The 18,365-nt window shown below is 40.1% G+C and overlaps 1 long non-coding RNA gene across 1 annotated transcript in view; it reads left to right on the top strand.

Moving 5' to 3' along the window:
• Positions 1-13,024: 13,024 nt before the first annotated feature.
• The window catches only part of LOC132817449 (uncharacterized), a 29,153-nt gene continuing 23,812 nt past the window's right edge, over positions 13,025-18,365 (top strand). The window contains exon 1 of the long non-coding RNA XR_009644881.1: positions 13,025-13,110. This is a non-coding gene — a long non-coding RNA (uncharacterized LOC132817449). The remainder of the gene's footprint in view (positions 13,111-18,365) is intronic.

The following is an 18,365-nucleotide window of genomic DNA, read 5'->3' as shown; positions in this document are numbered from 1 at the left end:
CTGATCACGGCACTATGGCATAGGAGGACATTCAAGAGGGGCTAGCAAAAAGACAGGTGGTAGTTGTTGGGGATTACATGATTAGGAGAATAGATAGAATCCTTTGTAAGCTGGATACAGAGTACCACATGGTGTGTTGCCTGCCGGTGCCAGGATGAGGGACATCTCTGACCACCTTAAAAGGGTGTTGGAGAGAGAGTGTGAGGATCCAGTTGTTTTGGTCCACGTTGGGCATTCTAGGAAAGAGGACATGTTTAGGGATTATCAGGAACTCAGAACTATATTAAAGAACAGGTCCTCAAGTGTTAAAATCTCTGGATTACTGCCTGAGGCTTGTACAAATCGTGATAGGAAAATCATATGGGTATATGAACAGCAAGGGTTTGAAGGGATATGAGCCAGGTGCTGGCAGGTGGGACTAGATTGGTTTGGGATATCTGGTTGATATGGACGAGTTGGACCGAAGGGTCTGTTTCCGTGCTGTACATCTCTATGACTCTATGATTCTATTTGTCCAGTGGCACTTCTACATACCTGTTAGATTCCATCTTTGGATTGCCTTTTATTTCAAACAATGATATTCATCCTTATTGTATCATCTTTCTTTTCTCAATAGAATATATATTTGTTGAGAATTACAAAATAAATGTTTGCTCTCTTTCTCCAATGCCTTACCTTTTCTCAGTCAACCTCAGCTGACTCACTTCATACCTTTGCTATAGTTTTATAACTTTAAATTCAAACACAAGTTTCTCACACCCAGACTGAATTCTATAATGTTTCAAGCACTATTTCTCAGGGGATCCATTACTGTGGGATCATAAGTTAATCCTCATTACAGTTCTGTGGTTCTACAATGTATTATTCTAAACACTGTCCCAAATACACATTACGACCATGGCCTTAATGCTATCATTGCAAATTTGGTTTGTCTAATTCATGTGAAGATTAAAATCACCCATGATATCTTGCATGCCTTCAGTATATTTTGATTTATACTCTGTTCCACACCAAGATGGTGTTGAGGAGCTAGAAAATGCTACCATCAGTGACTTATTTTGTTTGTTATTTTTTATTTAAACCCAAATCAATTCTACATATTCATCTTCTGAGTGACGATCATTTCTCACCATTGTTGTGATCTCATCTTCATATGTACATGGTGGACACCCACTGATATCGCTAAAAAAGAAGCCAAATTCAATATTCCTGCAATTAGACAGTGGCAACTTCTACAGGTGATGGCCTTGTGGTATTTTCGTTGAGACTGCCAATCCAGAGACCAAGGTAATGTTCTAGAAACAATGGTTTGCATTACTTCATGACAGACGTTAGAATGTAAAATCAATAAAAATCAGGAATTAAAAGTCTAATGATGACCCTGAATCTATTGTTGATTATCAAGAACATCCCACCTGGTTCACTAATGTCTTTTAGGGAAATTGCTGCTCTTATCTTCTTTGGCCTACATGTGGCTCCAAACTCACAGCCATGCAGTTGACTCTTAACATTAAGGAATGCAATAAATACTGGCCTAGTCAGTGATACCTTCATTCCACCAATGAATTTTTCAAAAGCAGATGAAGTGGAAGCCATGATCTAAAGTAGCAGAGAGGACTGCTATCTTTAAAATGGCAGTAAACATTCTCTGTCACTCAATTGACCTGGACAAGAGGCGAGAGGTCAGAAGGCTAGGAGAGTATCCCTGTGTGGGGGTTCACAACTGTCTAATTGTTCAGCTAGACATCCTCCATTCTCATCACCTCAGTGCCCCTAATTTCAGCCAGATGCCAGAAGGGGGATTTAAATGCATCATGCCATTTCCTAAAATTGGGTTATCTAGGCTTAATTCTATATAAAGTAACAAGACATTACTTTACAAAAACAATACCTGAAGGAATCCATACACAAAACTGACTGAACGTATTTACTTGGAAATTATTCCAAACAGGTGAAGTTAGTGTGGAGTTCCTGAGCTGGGATATTTGGAGAATAATTTCAAAAAAAGAGTGATTTAATTCTTTAATTTGTTAAATAAGATTCAGCAGTGGCAATACGTAATTTATTAAGTAACAGTCAATGCTACCTTTTCCTCCAAAAGCATACATTGACTGACATTGGGAAAGGATGATTATTTATAATTAAGTTACTGTAGGGGAAGTGTAGGGGATTACTGGAATAATTTATTGGACCCATAATTTATTGATGAACTTATAAGAGTCAGTCAAAGGAGACTTATAATTTATTTATTATTGTGCCCCCAAGGGTATAGGAGGACTTTAATTAACTTAGATGGAAAGCTTCAAAGAAAGATTGTAGGAAGTAATTTAGAGGTGAACATTATACCACGGCCAGTGTAGGCTGAAGGAGAATTTTATTTTTAACTTACTTAACTGTCTAAAAGCAGATAATTATTGAAAAGGATTTGAGTTCTAAGGTAGCACCACTTGAATTGATCCAAAAGAAGGAAGACTATATTGAAGACACAATAATCAGTTCAGTAACAACAGCAATGCCCAATAGATTCCAAGGCATTGAGTAAGACCAGCAACAACTATGAGTCAGGCAGTGGCCACTATAGGGCTCACTGCCAGAATAAAAGTGCATCAGGTTAGAGGAATCACTTCATACTTCAAGAATTTATTTTGCTAATATAAGGAAATTGAGCCAAACAACCTTACATATGTGATAGAAAACTCATAGGCATAAACTGATTCACTTTTTATTCTAACAATTCACTAAATCTTTGAAGAGGTTTTGTGGCTCATTTGGTGGTGCTGGGGTTTGTGGCATTGGAAGGAACTTTTATGATGTCATACAGCATAGAAACCGTCTCTTCAGCCTACCATGTCTATACCAACCAATGCCAAACTGCATTAATCCCATTTACTTGCACTTGGTCCATAGCCTCCTATGCAGTGGCATTTAAAGTGCTCATCTAGATGCTTCTTAAATGTTGTGAGAGTATCTGTCTCCACCACCATGTCAGGCAGCATGTTCCATATTTTTACCACCCTCTGAATGAAAAAGCATTTCTCAGATCTCCTCTAAACTACATACTCCTGACTGTAAACTTATACCTTCTGGCCTTAGACATGGCTGCCAAGGGGAAAAGATTCTATGCCTCTCATAATTTTGTATACCTCAATCAGATCCTCCCTCAGCTTCCTCTGTTCCAAGGAAAATAAACATAGACTATCCAGTCTCTCTCCTCATAATTGAGACTTTGCATCTCAGGTCACATCCTGGTGAATCTCCTCTGCAGCTTGTTCAGTGTAGCCATGTGACCAGACTGCAAGAGGTATTCTACCTGTGACCTAACCAACGTTTTACAAAGTTGGAACAAAATGTGGTTCAACAGGCTTAACAATCAGCTAGCTAGTTCTTCCAACACCTCCCCCATTCCCAAAAGGAAAGAGAGTGAAGATTTTAAACAAGCCATTCAACTTTTTTTGGAGCTGCTTGTTTTATTTCTCAGGAACAGGAAATGTTTGTTATCAGGATAACGGGAAATGATATGCACCCAGAATCAATGCAGGTTTCCTTCTTGCCAGCAACATTCTTTATAACTACAAATAATAGAAAAGAGCGCAGGCAAATATGCCATGTTCATCTCTCCAGCAGAACTGGAAAACCTCGACCCCATAGAAATCCCGTGGTGTTCAGGGTTAACCGAGTGAATAGCAAGCCCTCTCTAAATCAATATTACCACAATCTGGAAAAAAAGAGATTGTACACAACTGGTTTCCCTGCTATAGGATTGATGTTGTGAAACTTGAAAGGGTTCAGAAAAGATTTCAAGCATGTTTCTGGGGGAGGGTTTGAGTTATAGGGAGAAGGTGAATTGGCTGGGGCTATTTTCCCTGGAACATTGAGGTTGATGGTGACCTTATAGGCGTTTTTAAAATCATGAGGGGCATGGATAGGGTGAACAGCCATTCTTTTTCCCAGAATAGGGAAGTTCAAAATTAAAGGGCATAAGTTTAAGGTGAGAGGGGAAAGATTTAAAAGGCACATAAAGGGGAAATGTTTTTACGCAGAGGGTGGTGCATGTATGGAATGAGCTGCCAGAGGAGGCTGGTACAATTACTATATTTAAAAGGCAGCTGGATGGGTAAATGAATAGGCAGGGTTTAAAGGAATAAGGGTCAATACTGGCAAATGGGACTAGATTAATTTAGCATATCTGATCAGCATGGATGAGTTGGACCAAAGGGTCTGTTTATGTGCTGTACATCTCTATGACTCTATAAAAGCCTTTCCCACTTTGAAGTCGTGTAGTGACCAGTTTATTGAACATCTTGATGGCATTAAAATAATCTGCACATATTGTTAATTAAATCCTTCCTTTAAAAATCCATTTAATCATGACCAGTTAGACAGTTAAGTTAGAAATACGAATGTGAAAAGCAGGTTCATTAGTATCTCTGAAAACAAAAGATAATATAATATTTCAGATTAACTATTCCAGCCCTTCCTGCTTGCACTCAGATTTCCAGCATTTGCAGTTTCCTTTTTTAACTCATTGGATACTAAGTAGATATCTCCAAATTGATTTGGTTAATTGCACTGAAGAATACAACAAATCTGTGAGAGCCACGCAACAACTGGAGGTTTCCTGTTGAGAGACATAAGGGTTGGAAAAGTTCAATTAAAATAAGCCTATCAGCCTAAATAATTTATCTGTTAATGCTTCCACCATCGGGCCTGAATACATTTTAGAAATATACATTTGCTCACTGTCATACCTCTTTGGATTTTTTTCTGAGATTCAGCAGGACCTCTCATCCAAAGTGGACTTTTTTAATTGGATATTTCATTAAAATATACTCTAATGTCACACTGTTGGAGTAAGCTGGAAATCAATTCTCTCTATTCCGAGAGTCATCATAGAAGTTAAAGATGTTTTTAAAATCCTACTAATAGATTCCCCAATTTACCTGGTTTTCAGATGCAGATTGACAGAAAACATTGACTAAGCTTCAATATGCAATCAGAATTTCAAGTTAGTAGATTCGAGTTACAGGTAAACAATTATAAACAGATAGCATGTAACTCTACTAGTCAAAACTGCAACCCTTTATATACTCCCCTTATAGATATATATAGATTGGAAAAAAAATGGGTATTATGGATGGAAGGAAAGATTAGTAAAGCAGTTCAGTGGTTCCTGTTCATGAGGTCTGCTGAGATGGCCCTTGAACTGATAGAATGCTGCTTTTCAGTGTTCCTTCTCCAGATGTTTTCATTGGTTTGCAGAGGCACTGGGTGACTGCTTCACACTTACAAATACCTGGATTTTATTAATTAAAAGTCAGAGTTACAGCAACTGTGGAAGGAAAAGTAAACTGGATTACTTCAGTTTAAAGTGGCTTTTACTGCAGAAAGCAGAGAAAGCTCTGTGCTAATGGAGACCTGATGGATTCTTCCTATCTGAACCAGTCTGACTCAAGGTTGAGATACAGACAGACTAAACTTACATCTTTAATGCATTGTCTGAGCTGAGATGTCACCTTTTTATTTAATACCGATAAAATCTTAAGTTGTCTCGGGACTGTGATTTGAAAGAAGTTCCGGGATTTACATATTAATCAATCAAAACCCATATCCCCATTCTAAGTGAATAAAGGCTTAACAGCAATCTAGGTTGGTTCAAAACACTGCATCAGTTGTATAACACTTTGATCTTTTACAATAAATTCTGTGTCCTAGGATCCTACCCCACTAGCAACCCGATGATGGAGCAGTGCTCCAAAAGCTTGTACTTTCAAATAAAACTTGTTGGTCTATAACCTGTTATTATGTGATTTTCAACTTTGTCCACCCCAGTCCAACACTGGCACTTCCACATCTTCCTTTCTTGTTCACAGCCCTAAACTGTGCAGCTATCTGAGAGGCAATCACAAATTGTTGGCAGGCAGAATGTCATTGATAACTGATCTTTAGACCAATAATTGTTGGTGAAATATCCATTTGTACACAGCCATGGCTCCAGCTCATCTTTTTTTGCTTGAACCTATATAATCAGTACCTACAATGGGTGTCATGATTATATTATTTCAAAAGTATGTAGTGATCCTTCAGCAAACCTAAAATAGTTTTTTACCTATTTCAGCCCTCAATTAAAAATAGAACCACCATCTTTACAATGTCATGATCCAGAGATTATGCCAGACTATTCTCCAGAAATACAGGTAATGTTCTGGGGACTTATGTTCAAATCTCACATGGCAGATAGTAAAATTTGAATTCAACAAAAAACTGGCATTAAGAATCTAAAGATGAAAATAAAACCATTGATTCATTAATGTCCCTCTAGGGAGAGAAATCTGCTATCATTACCATTTGACTCAAGACCTACAGCAATGTGTAGTTGACTCGTAACTGCCCTCTGAAATGACCTAGCAAGCAATTCAATTATCACAATACAAAGAATACAATACAAAGAAATGAATCGACCTAGGCACCAGAAACAACATCGACAAAAACAGCCCTGTTAGCCCTGCAAAATTCTCCTTAGTAATATCTTGAGGCTAATGCCAAAATTGGTAGAGCTGTCTTACAGACTAGTCAAATAGGAGCCTTGCATATTCTTACTCACACAGCCACATCTTAATGATCCAGACTTCACCATCTCTGCCCAATGGCAGAACAGGCCTCGTAGTAATGCTGGTGGCATGCAAGTAGTACGGAGTTGCAGCTGGTATATAATCAGGAGGAAGTTGCCCTAGGAGTTCTCAACATTGCTTCTGGACACCATAAAGTATCATGACATCAGCTCGAACATGGACAAGGAAACCTCATGTATTGTTCTTCCTCAGCATCAGGTAAAACTCAAGAAAGTGAGATGTTAAACAGGTGAAACTGCAACACAGGACTAGTTGCATGCTAAACTGCATTAACAGAAAGTGATAGACCGAGTTAAGCAGTCCGGCCACATGCAATCGTGAATGCTAAGGACAATTAAACAATTTACCACAGAAGCAGGCTGTATAAATAGTCCCATCCTCAATGACAGGGTAGCTTGGCACATCAGTGGAAATCACAAGTCTGAAGCATTCACAACAATCAATCAGAAGTACCAAGCAGATGATCCATCTCGTCTTCCACCTGAAAACCCCAGCATCACAGATGCTAGGCTTCAACCAATTCAATTTACTCCACGTGACATCAAAAAATATTACAAGGCATTGGGCATTGCAAAGGCTATGAGCTCTGACAACAGTATTTCTGAAGATTTCCACTCCTGAAATGGCTGCACCCCTCACCAAGCTAATGCTACAGATCCAACACTGGCATCTAACTGACAATGGATAAAATTGTCCAGGCACACAAATCGAGCCCAACCAATTAACAACCCATCAATCTATTCTTGATTGTCAGCAAAGTGATGGAAAGTGTTAACAAGGGAGCTGAATTCCACAGATGAAGTAAGAGTGATATCAGGGCTGCATTTGGCTGAGTGTGGCATCAAGGAGCCCGAGCAAAACTGGATTCAATGGGAATCAAGGGGAAACTCTCTGTTGGGTGATAACATGTCTAGCACTTAGGAAGATGGGTGTGGTTGTTGGAAGTCAGTCATCTTAGTTCCAGGACATATCTATAAGAGTTCCTCAGAATAGTGTCCAAGGCGAAACCATCTTCAGCTGCTTCATCAATGACCTTCCTTTCATTGTAAGGTCAGAAGTGAGGATGTATGATGATAAATGCACAATGTTTAAAAGCATTCATGACTCCTCAGAAACTAAAGCGGTCATGTCCAAATGTTGCAAGTCCTGGAAAATATCGAGGCTTGGTCTGACAAGTGGCAAATAATGTTCACCCCACACAAATGCCTGGCAATTACCATCTTCAATAAGAGACAACCCTTTGACATACAGTGACATTACCTTCACTGAAAAGCCCATTATCAACATTCTAGACTGGAAGCTGTAGCCATATAAATACAGTGGCCATATAAATAGTGGCTACAAGAGCAGATCAGAGGCCAGAAATACTGTAGTGAGTGTAACTCACCTCCTGACTTTCCAAAGCTTATCCACCATCTGCAAGGCACAATTCAGGAGTGTGATGGAGCCTGGACAAGTGCAGTTCCAACAACACTCAAGAATGTTGACAGCATCCAGGACAAAGGAGTCCACTTGATTGGCATCATATCCACAAGCATCCATTCCATCCACCACCAATGCTCAGTAGCAGCAGTGGGTACCATCCACAAGATGCACTGCAGAAATCCACCTAATCTCCTTATACAGCAGCTTCCAAAGTCACAACTGTTTTCAACTAAGACAAGGTCAGCAGATACATGAGAACACCACCACCTGCAAGTTCTTCTCCAAGTCAGTCACCATCACGACTTAGAAGTATACTACCTTTCCTTCAATGACATTGGGACAAAATCCTGAAATTCCATCCTTTGTGGGTGTATATGATGGCAATTCATTGCAATAGTTCAAGAATATAGCTCACCACCACCTCCTCAATGGAAACTAGGGATGGGCAATAAACCTAGCCCAGCCAGCAATATGTATATCTCATGAGTGAATTTAAAAAAAAAGGATTGCTTATGCAATGTAAGCCATGGCTATGAGAAAAGCATTGAATAACCATTCTTCTGAGACAATGCACAGACTTTAAATCATTGATTTATACTAAAATCATTTACATATGCTTGAGGACATAATTTGTTACCTATATTCTTCAATAATTACTGACCTCCAGATGAAATAGATTTTGAAGGCAGATGGATAGCAAATTCCTGCCCCACAGAAGAAAACAGTGATACACCCTTCACACTCTGCACGCAGCCACAGTCATTTTGTGAACTTATTATGCATTGACTTCCAATCTGATATGACAAGGTTCAAGGTTCCAACGTTGAACCTGGAGCTCTTGTGGTATAGTGGTAGCATCCCTACCTCCAAGCCCAAAGGTCTAGGTTCAACTCCCATCTGCAACAAAGCTGCATAAGTAACATCCTTGAACAGATTGATTACAAATATTGCTGACATTGAATTTGTATGAGTGACTTGTAGTCTCCACCTAGGAGACAAATTTCCCCCATTCTTTACATTCCATTTTGTATTGCTATGCCTATGGCCTCAATGATCATTCAGCTTCCACCCATTTTGGTTGAGACACTTTACATCATTGTTAATTTTTCTGCATTAACCCCAAATTCCATGACTCAATAGGCTCCTATGAACTTGCTGCTCCTATATCAACCGCATGTAGAGACTGAGTAACTGTGACAGCCTGAACCACCCTCGCAAATCTCTGAGTCTCCTCCCATTAACTATGAATTCCCATTAACTATCTGTAAATGCCTCCAATCAATGTCACTATTCCCTCAATTGCCACATACAATCATAGAATCCCTACATGTGGAAACAGGCCATTTGGCCAAATAAATCCAAACCGATGATCTGAAGAGTAACTCACACAGACCCATTCCCCTACCTTATTACTCTACATTTACCCCTGACTAAAGCATCTAAACTACACTGTGGACAATTTAGCATAGCCAATTCGCCTAAATTGCATATTTTTGGATTGTGGGAGGAAACCTGCGCAGACAAGGGGAGAATGTGCAAAGTTCACACAGACAGTCGCCTGAGGCTGGACTTAAAGCTGGGTCCCTGGTGCTGTGAGACAATGCTAACCACTGAGCCACCATGCCACCCCATGGCAATGACGGCCATTGCCAGACTTGATCTGCCTTCTTTCCTCAAGATGTCATGTACTGTCCCTGATAAGTCCCTTAACTATCAGTGATCAAGCCCCACAAATGACTATGGCCGAGTCTCTGGACTGATCGCTCAACAACACCTGGACTGACCAATATGTAATTACCAGACAGTTTGCATTTGTCCTCAGATTGGAAAAGAATGGAATTCTGGACTTATGTGGGACTAATCTCCTGACTGACCAAGCAAAACCTCTAACTGGAAGCAGGCTAACCCCTTGACTGACTGTGACAGTATCCCTTAACTGACTGAAGTCCACTTTCATCCCACTAAGCACTTGTCCTCTTTGACTTTCACATATGACTGTCTTCTTTAAGCACATGTAGCATATTTGTTATGAAAACTGCTGGCACATACTGTAGTTCTAACATTGATATGTCTCCAACGACAAGTCTACCCACTCTCACTGATATTTTTACTTTCAGTGCTCCCTGCTGTCATAAGCTGCCTGCCTCTCCTGCACTAAGAACCAAACTAAGATGTAGAGGCTTCCACCTCTAAGGAAACATCAAAGATCTTAATTCCATGTGCGTGCTAAAAATCTTGTGTGGATATAAAACATACCTGGCTATACCTCAGCAGAAACCAACAAGAATGTAAGCCCTGACTGGCCTTCAGCTCTGAGGTATGTACATGATGCCCTGAATTAGTGACTGTCAGTGAGCCAAGGGGAAGTATGATATTGTTGTCAGGCTGGTGCTTTGCTTATGCCAAGTTGACTGAATGGACGGTCCAGGAAAAGTTTTTGCATTAATTATGGAGGTACCTTGTGCACAAGAAGTGGTTCAATGTAAAAAGCTTGCACGGCCATTCTGGGAGTTATAGTGGGTGCTAGAGAGACATGTCATCAAGTATTAATTCTATTTTACCACTTGAGTTGCTGCACCATCAAATTTCTCAATTGCAGAGAACAAATTTGGAAGTGTGATATCAATACTGTGAGTTGGACTGACAACGAGATGTAAGTGCATGGAAGTAAGCTTCCCACGATCTGACAGTGAGATTCTGAAATGCCCAACGAGGCGTGAGGAAATAATCAGAACAGATTTTTGTGCTCAACATCAACATTTTGCTTTTTGGACTCTCGCCCAATTGAATCATCTTGCTTGTCATCATTCTTGCCACTTCACAGGGAAGAAAACTCTGACCAGAAACCCGAACATTGCTGTCGGAAATACATTGCTCTATGAGTCATAGAGTCATACAACATGGAAACAGACCTTTTGACCCAACTCATCCATGCCAACCAGCTTTCTTCAACTGAACTAGTCCCATTAGCCTGCATTTGGTCTATATCCCTCTAAACCTTTCCTATCCATGTACTTACCCAAACGTCTTTTAAATGCTGTAATTGTACTCACCTCCACCACTTCCTCTGGCAGCTCATTCCACATACACAACAATCTTTGTGTGAATAAGTTGCCCCTCAGGTCCCTTTTAAATATTTCCCCTCGCACCTTAAAGCTATGACCTCTAGTTTGGATTCCCCCACACTGGGGAGAAGATCTTGGCTATTCATTTTATCTAAACCTCTCATGATTTTATAAACCTCCTTAAGGTCATCCCTTAGCCTCCTAGGTTCCAGGGAAAGAAATCCCAGCCTATCCAGCCTCTCCATGTAATTCAAACCCTCCAGTCTTGGTAACATTCTTGTAAATCTTTTTTGTACCCTTTCCAGTTTAATAATATCCTTCCTATAACAGGGCAACCAGAATTGTATGCAGTACTACAAATGTGGCCTCACCAATGTCTTGTATAACATGACGTCCCAACTCCTATGCTCAATATTCTGACTGATGATGGCAAGCATGCTAAATGCCTTCTTCACCACTTTGAAGAAACTATGTAACTGCACTCCTAGATCTCTCTGTTTGACAGCATTTCCCTGGGCCCTACTATTAATTGTGAAGTCCTGCCGTGGTTTATCCTACCAAAATGCAACACCTCACTAATTCCACACTAAAATGGCTCAAAGGTTTAGGCTGGCACAGATAGGAATAAACAACAGTTTAAATACATTAAAATGTAAATAACTGATTACTATCCTCTCTAGCAACGAAAATGTCATTTTCAAACTTAGTATCACATTCCTTCAAAAGAAAATTAGTGTTGGCAATTTTCAAATACTTAAAAATTGTATTAACTTTTTTCACTCTATTAATTCTATCTGTGTTTCCCTTTTCTATTTTGCTATCTGTATATCATTTCAATCATATTCATATTTTCTAAATTTGCATTGCATGGTAGAGACTCAATGAAAACTCTTCAATGTGGATTGCTGAAGAAGTGCCCTGCTCCTTGGCCAACTCTCAGACATCACAGGTCCCCTGTTGAGACTGACATTCTGGATCAGACACCAGTTTACAGCAAGTTTATGCCCTGAAATCTGTTTGTTGTCATCAAGCTCAACAACAAGCATTGTTCCTTTATCTCTGCTCCTCCAAGTCTGGAAAGACTGATTAAACTGGGATAGAAAAAAAATCCCCCTTTCTTTACTACTGACTACAAAACCCTGCAATCATAAATTGGGACAACTTGCTGTGATTTTTTTCTAAGAAATAATTTTAAAAATTACAATTTTTAGTGTTTTTCAGGGTGTCTGATTTTTTTCAAGCCAATTACAGCCAATCAAGCAGACGTTGTTGCAATGTACTGTGCACAGTAAACTCGCGTAAACATCAATACGGTAGTGACATTTTATTTGATGTTGAGGAATGAAGTATTGGTCAGGACATAGAGGATACCACTCCTGCTCTTTTTTCAAATGTTGCCGTGGATTCTTTAAAAAATGTTAGAATTACTTAGCACATCCAGGATAGAGAGAAATAGAGATACCACTTCAAGATTTATCATCTCATACTGAAGACCAGAATTCCTTCAGGACTGCAGTTGAGTGTCAGCCTTTATTTCTCAAGCCCGAATGTGGGACTTAGACTCCGGTACCTTATGATTAGGAGGCGATTGGGCTACCGACCGAACCATATATAACACAATAATAAGTGAATGTTTAAATTAATACTACTAACGTTTATTTCATTAAGTCCTCTAATGTGGTACTTATTCCTAACAGGTCAGAGCAAATAATAATACTTCCAAAGTAAAATACCGCAATTGTGATTAGAGAAGGCTGGATACATTGAGTAGGAAGATGCAGAGAGAGCAACCTCTAGGCGGGGAGTTGTGGGGAGAGATCATATGACCTTTCTGCGACATTGTAACATTCTGGTTGCTACGGTCACGGCTTGGCGTTGCTATGGTGATATTCCGGCAGTTGCCCGGAAAACATTTGGTGAAGTGGTGGATTTAGGCGACGATCGCCCGCCCTCGGCTCCAGACACAGGCCAGCTGATCTTGGCGACTGCAGGTAATGGTTGGTGTGTCTGCAGTGCCTCTGGCTGAGGGGTCCTTGCTTCCCTTCAGGGAACGGGGCCAGCCATAGGCACTCATGTAGCGAGTCTGGGGAAATAATGACAGGCTGTTTTCAGAAGGAATATCGTTGCTTACCTAATAGCATGGGTGGTCTAACCTTGCGATTTCTCAAGCAGAAGTCGGAAAGTGGCACCCATTGAACCATACAGACCTCGAGAGACCCTAGATAAGCTCTGTACCCAGATGATACCACGAATTAGAGATGGGAGACGCGAACAACTGATTCGCATACGGTACCTCTTGGGCGAAGGAGGGACAATAACCTTGCCTCAAATTGTTGCCCATCAACTTCTGCTGCAATTGTATGTGTATCATTACTGGGCCGTGAAGTTCCCCTTGCTCGATCCTCATTAAACTTTGCAATTCACACCTAGCTAGCCCTCACAGACTACAATGCAATAATTACGAAAGAAACTCTTTTCTGGTGACATTGATTTATTTAACTTCTCTGCATTTCTTATTTCCTATTATAAATTCTCCTGTCTTTGTCTGTATTAGACCCACATCTCATATTCAAATCTTTTCCGATTTAATTACCTAGAGAAGGTTTTTCAATCGGTTTTTAAGTTTTTTGCTATTTTACATTTATATTCAATTATTTCTTTATCAGTCTCTTGCCCTTCTTTGCACAATTCCAAAATCCCTACTTTTTTTTCATTAGGAGGACAATTGTATATGCCTCCTCTTTTCATCTAATGCTATCTACTGCTAACTTCCCTTGTCAGCCACAGCTCTCTGGTTTTTCTACTTTTAGATTAGATTAGATTAGATTTTTACAGTGTGGAAACAGGCCCTTCGGCCCAACAAGTCCACACCGACCCGCCGAAGCGCAACCCACCCATACCCCTACATTTACCCCTTACCTAACACTACGGGCAATTTAGCATGGCCAATTCACCTGACCCGCACATCTTTGGACTGTGGGAGGAAACCGGAGCTCCCGGAGAAAACCCACGCAGACACGGGGAGAACGTGCAAACTCCACACAGTCAGTCGCCTGAGGCGGGAATTGAACCCAGGTCCCTGGCGCTGTGAGGCAGCAGTGCTAACCACTGTGCCACCGTGCTCCCCTACTGTTGGGTAATTTTGCTTGAAGGTATGTGCATCTATTGAAAACCAAGCATCATTCCTTCAGACATTAGCTATTGCCTATCCACTACCGAATTTCCGAATATATTTCTCCAATCCACCACAATCAACTTGCTTTTCTTACTTTGTGCTTGTCTGTATCCAAGATGGTGGAGGCCGGTACAATTACAACATTTAAAAGGCATCTGGACTGGTACATGATTAGGAAGGCTTTAGAGGGATGGGCCAAGTGCTGACAAATGGGACTAGATTAATTTAGGATACCTGATCGGAATGGACAAGTTGGACCAAAGGGCCTGTTTCTGCGCTGTACATCTTTATAACTCTATGGCTCTAACTACATGTTTTTCAAACTTAACAGAACATTTTGTCTTACTATGATAATTATTCCTGAAAGGTTCTTTTACAACAAGATTGTTAAACTATTAATTAGTAAATAATCATTGCATAATTCTAGATTTAAAATAGCTAGCGCCCTAGTCAGTGCATCTGGTTAACTATCTCAAACTCTTTTCTATTAATCATTCAAGGTATTGATCCAGAAAATGTGGCACAGAATGGGCTTTCTATACAGCCAAACTTTGAGTGTTGTTGGAGTTTCACTCATCAGGCTGTGGAATGAATTCCATCACCTTCTCTGGATCATCAATTCTGGAATGGTTAAAAGGAGGCTTTTTGGCCTGTGGTATCTGCTTTGGCCCTCAGAAGGAGCAATTCAACTTGAACCATTTTCCCTGTTCAGATACTGATCCAATTTCCTTTTACAAACATCAACTGACCTTGCCTCTAACTCCCATGAGGCAGTGTACTCCAGATCCAAAATACTCACTATGTAAGAAATGTTTTCCTCATGTGAACATAGCTTCTTTTGTCAATTACTTTAAATCCATGCCTTTTGATTCTTGATCCTTCCATTAATGGGAACAGTTCCTCTGTATCTCTTATGTCGAGACTAGTGAGGATGTTGAACACTTGTATCAAATTTCCTCTCAAAATTCCATTTTCCAAAGAAACTATCCCAATTTCTCAAATCTTTTTGAGTAACTAAAATTTCTTTTCTGGAACTATTCATGTGAATTCTTTCTGCAACCTCTCTACAGTCTTAAACCCAATGCCCCAAATTGAACACAATACCCTAGTTAAGGCTGACCTAGTGTTTTATACAGGTTTAACATAATTAACTTGTGGTTGTTATGCCCTGTTTAGAAAGCCAAGGGGGACATGTACTTTATTAAGCACTTCCTTAACCTATCCTACTGCCTTCAATGATTAATGTATTTAGGTATCCAGATCTCCCTGTTCCTGCAACCCTTTTGGAATTATACCTCTAACTCTTGATATTTTGTTTTATGATGTTTCTAAGCGCCATAATGTTACAGGTATTGCACAATTATGGATTATAAACTTAATATCCTTTTCGGAGGAAAATCTACTGACCTTACATGGTTTGGCCCATATGTGACTTTAGTCCCTCAACTTGAATGGCTCTGCTGACCTTGAGGGGGTCTGGCAAGCCAAGTAGTAGAGTCAACTCTCCACAAAGGTTGTCACATGAAGGCTACATTTCAAGAATGCCCAACACTACCTTCTCAGGCAACTGAGAATGAATGTTTCCCAGTGACAGTCAAATCCTGAGAATGAATTTCTAGCAAGTGAATTTGACCAAGTTAATAAGTGTATCTTTTATATTTCTTTACAGACTCAAGACATAATTAATTTACTTAAGGTATATATTACACGATTTGACATGACAGAAACACATGAGGATAGAATTGGAATGGAATGACACTTTATTTTTTCCTCGCTGAAACAAACAAGATTTAGCAATGTTGCATGAAATCAAATTACCACTGAAGCAGCAGTTGTGCTCACATAAAACATGTTTGTAACATGCTCCTTAGAATTCAAGTCTTGTGTGCAAGAACTCTGATTATCAGTGATAATACCACTATAGCACAAACATGGTTCGCAGCTATATTTCTTATTTTTTGATCAACCTGTCCAGACTTGTTGCAGCACACGTCAGGGACATTGGACTTGAACTCGAATCTGCTGGCTCAGAGATAACAACATGACTGCTGAGTCTCAAGATCTTGAAGAACTCAGCTTGTTCGGTTGCATTGTGACTCATGTGTGGGGCAGGAGGCAATTTAACTACAGTCTTTCACCCCAGTACACTATCATTGCACCACATGAGTCTTTTGCAACTGCTTTCTGTTTATTTGTATTATCTCTGTTTTTTACCATAAATTGTAGTGAATTTTAATGAGCACAGTTCCACTCTGCCAGCCCAGAGTGTGACTCAGACTGGTTATTAAGTCAAGCTAGGTTCTGTACCTAAGCTTGATTTTTATATGCATTACATTCACTCTTTCTAAGAAGGACAAACCGGGAAAGGACTAAGGCTGATTTTATCTTTTCCCTTAACTGACCAGGGACACAAGATCAGTTGAAAAACACTGATTATTTTTGCTGCTGAGGTGATCTAAGTAAATTATCAGAGATAAAAACTGAATGCAATTCCATAATGCCTGCATGGCACAGCGTGAACAGTTGGAGGAGCGTTATATTTTATACCTATCTGGCAAAGTGGAAAATTGTTCAATGTTTGTATCATCTGAAATCAGCAGGACAAACCCAACCAGGCCAATTACAGCCCCTTCAGTCTCCTCTCAAGCAAAGTGATGGAAGAGTTTGTCAGCAGTACTATCAAATGGGACTTGTAAAAGAATAATGCACTCATTGATGCTCAGTTTGGGCTCTGCCAGGGCCACTGTGCTCCTGACCTCACTACAGCTTTGATTGAAAGATGGATAAAAGAGCTGAATTCCAGAGTTGAGCTTGAGAATGACTGCCCTTGACATCAAAGCCACATTTCACCGACTGTGGCATCAAGGTAACCGAGCCCTAGCAAAATTGGAGTCAATAGGAGTATCCCCTGGTTCCTGTCACACCTAGTTCAAAGGAATATGATTGTGATTGCTCAAAGTCAACCATCAGCATAACTCTGCAGGAGTTGATCAGGACAGTGACATCAGCCCAACCATTTTCAGTGGTATATAAATGACCTTCCCTCCAGCATAAAATTAGAACCGGAGATGTTCAATGATGAGTGCACAATGTGCAACATTTTTCCCAACATCTTCAATACTCCAGTAGTCCATGCCCAAATGCAGCAAGACTTGGACAACATCCAAGCTTGATTAGCTGCAAGTAATGTTTGTGTCACAGATATGATGAACTCCAGCAAAAGAGAATCTAACCATCGCCTTTTGATATTCAGTGAATTTATCATAATTGAATCCCCCAATATAACACTTGAATCCTGGGGGTTACCATTGATCAAAAAGTGAACTGGATCAGCCGTACAAATACTGTGGCTACAAGAGCAGGTCTGTCAGCAGGTGAGTAACTCATGTCCTGTCTCCACAATGACAGTCTACCATTTATGAAACACAAGTCACGAGTATGATGGAATACTTTATACTTGCCAGTTTGAAAAACACTCAAGAAGTTTGACATCATCTGGCACAAATATGACTGACACCCCATCCACCACCTTCAACATTCACTCTCTTCACCAATGGTACACAGTGCTAGTGGTGTGTAACATTGACAAGATTTACTGCAGCAACCTCAACTAGGCTTCTCCAGCAGCAACTTACAAACTGACAAACTGTACCATCTAGAAAGACAAGGGGATCAGGTGCATGATTACGCCACCAATTCCAAGATCTCCTCAGAGTTACTTATTATCCAGACTCAGAACTCTTTCTCCATTCCTGCACTGTTTCTGGGTCAAAAAACTGGCATTTTCTTCCTTGTGGGTGCTTGCATCGGTGAGAAGTAGTGAAAATAATGTAAAATCAGGTCCAGAAATAATTAAAAGGAGGAAAGAATGGCTGGATTCAGAAGGAAATTAAGGTATTTTTAAAAATTGTTATAATGTTGCATCTTTATGTCAGCTGGTAGCATTCAAGATAATTGTTAGCTTTTCTTACCTCTGAGTCACAAGGCTCCAGGTTCAAATTCTATCCCACAGCCTGAATGCAAAAATCAAGGCAAGCACCCCAGTGCAGTACTGAGGAAAAATGGCACTCG

The sequence above is a fragment of the Hemiscyllium ocellatum genome, chromosome 7 (genome assembly GCF_020745735.1).
Source record: "Hemiscyllium ocellatum isolate sHemOce1 chromosome 7, sHemOce1.pat.X.cur, whole genome shotgun sequence".
In the NCBI taxonomy this organism is placed as follows: Eukaryota; Metazoa; Chordata; class Chondrichthyes; order Orectolobiformes; family Hemiscylliidae; genus Hemiscyllium; species Hemiscyllium ocellatum.
Note: the sequence above shows the minus strand (reverse complement) of the source record. Positions and strands in the feature narration are given on the sequence as shown.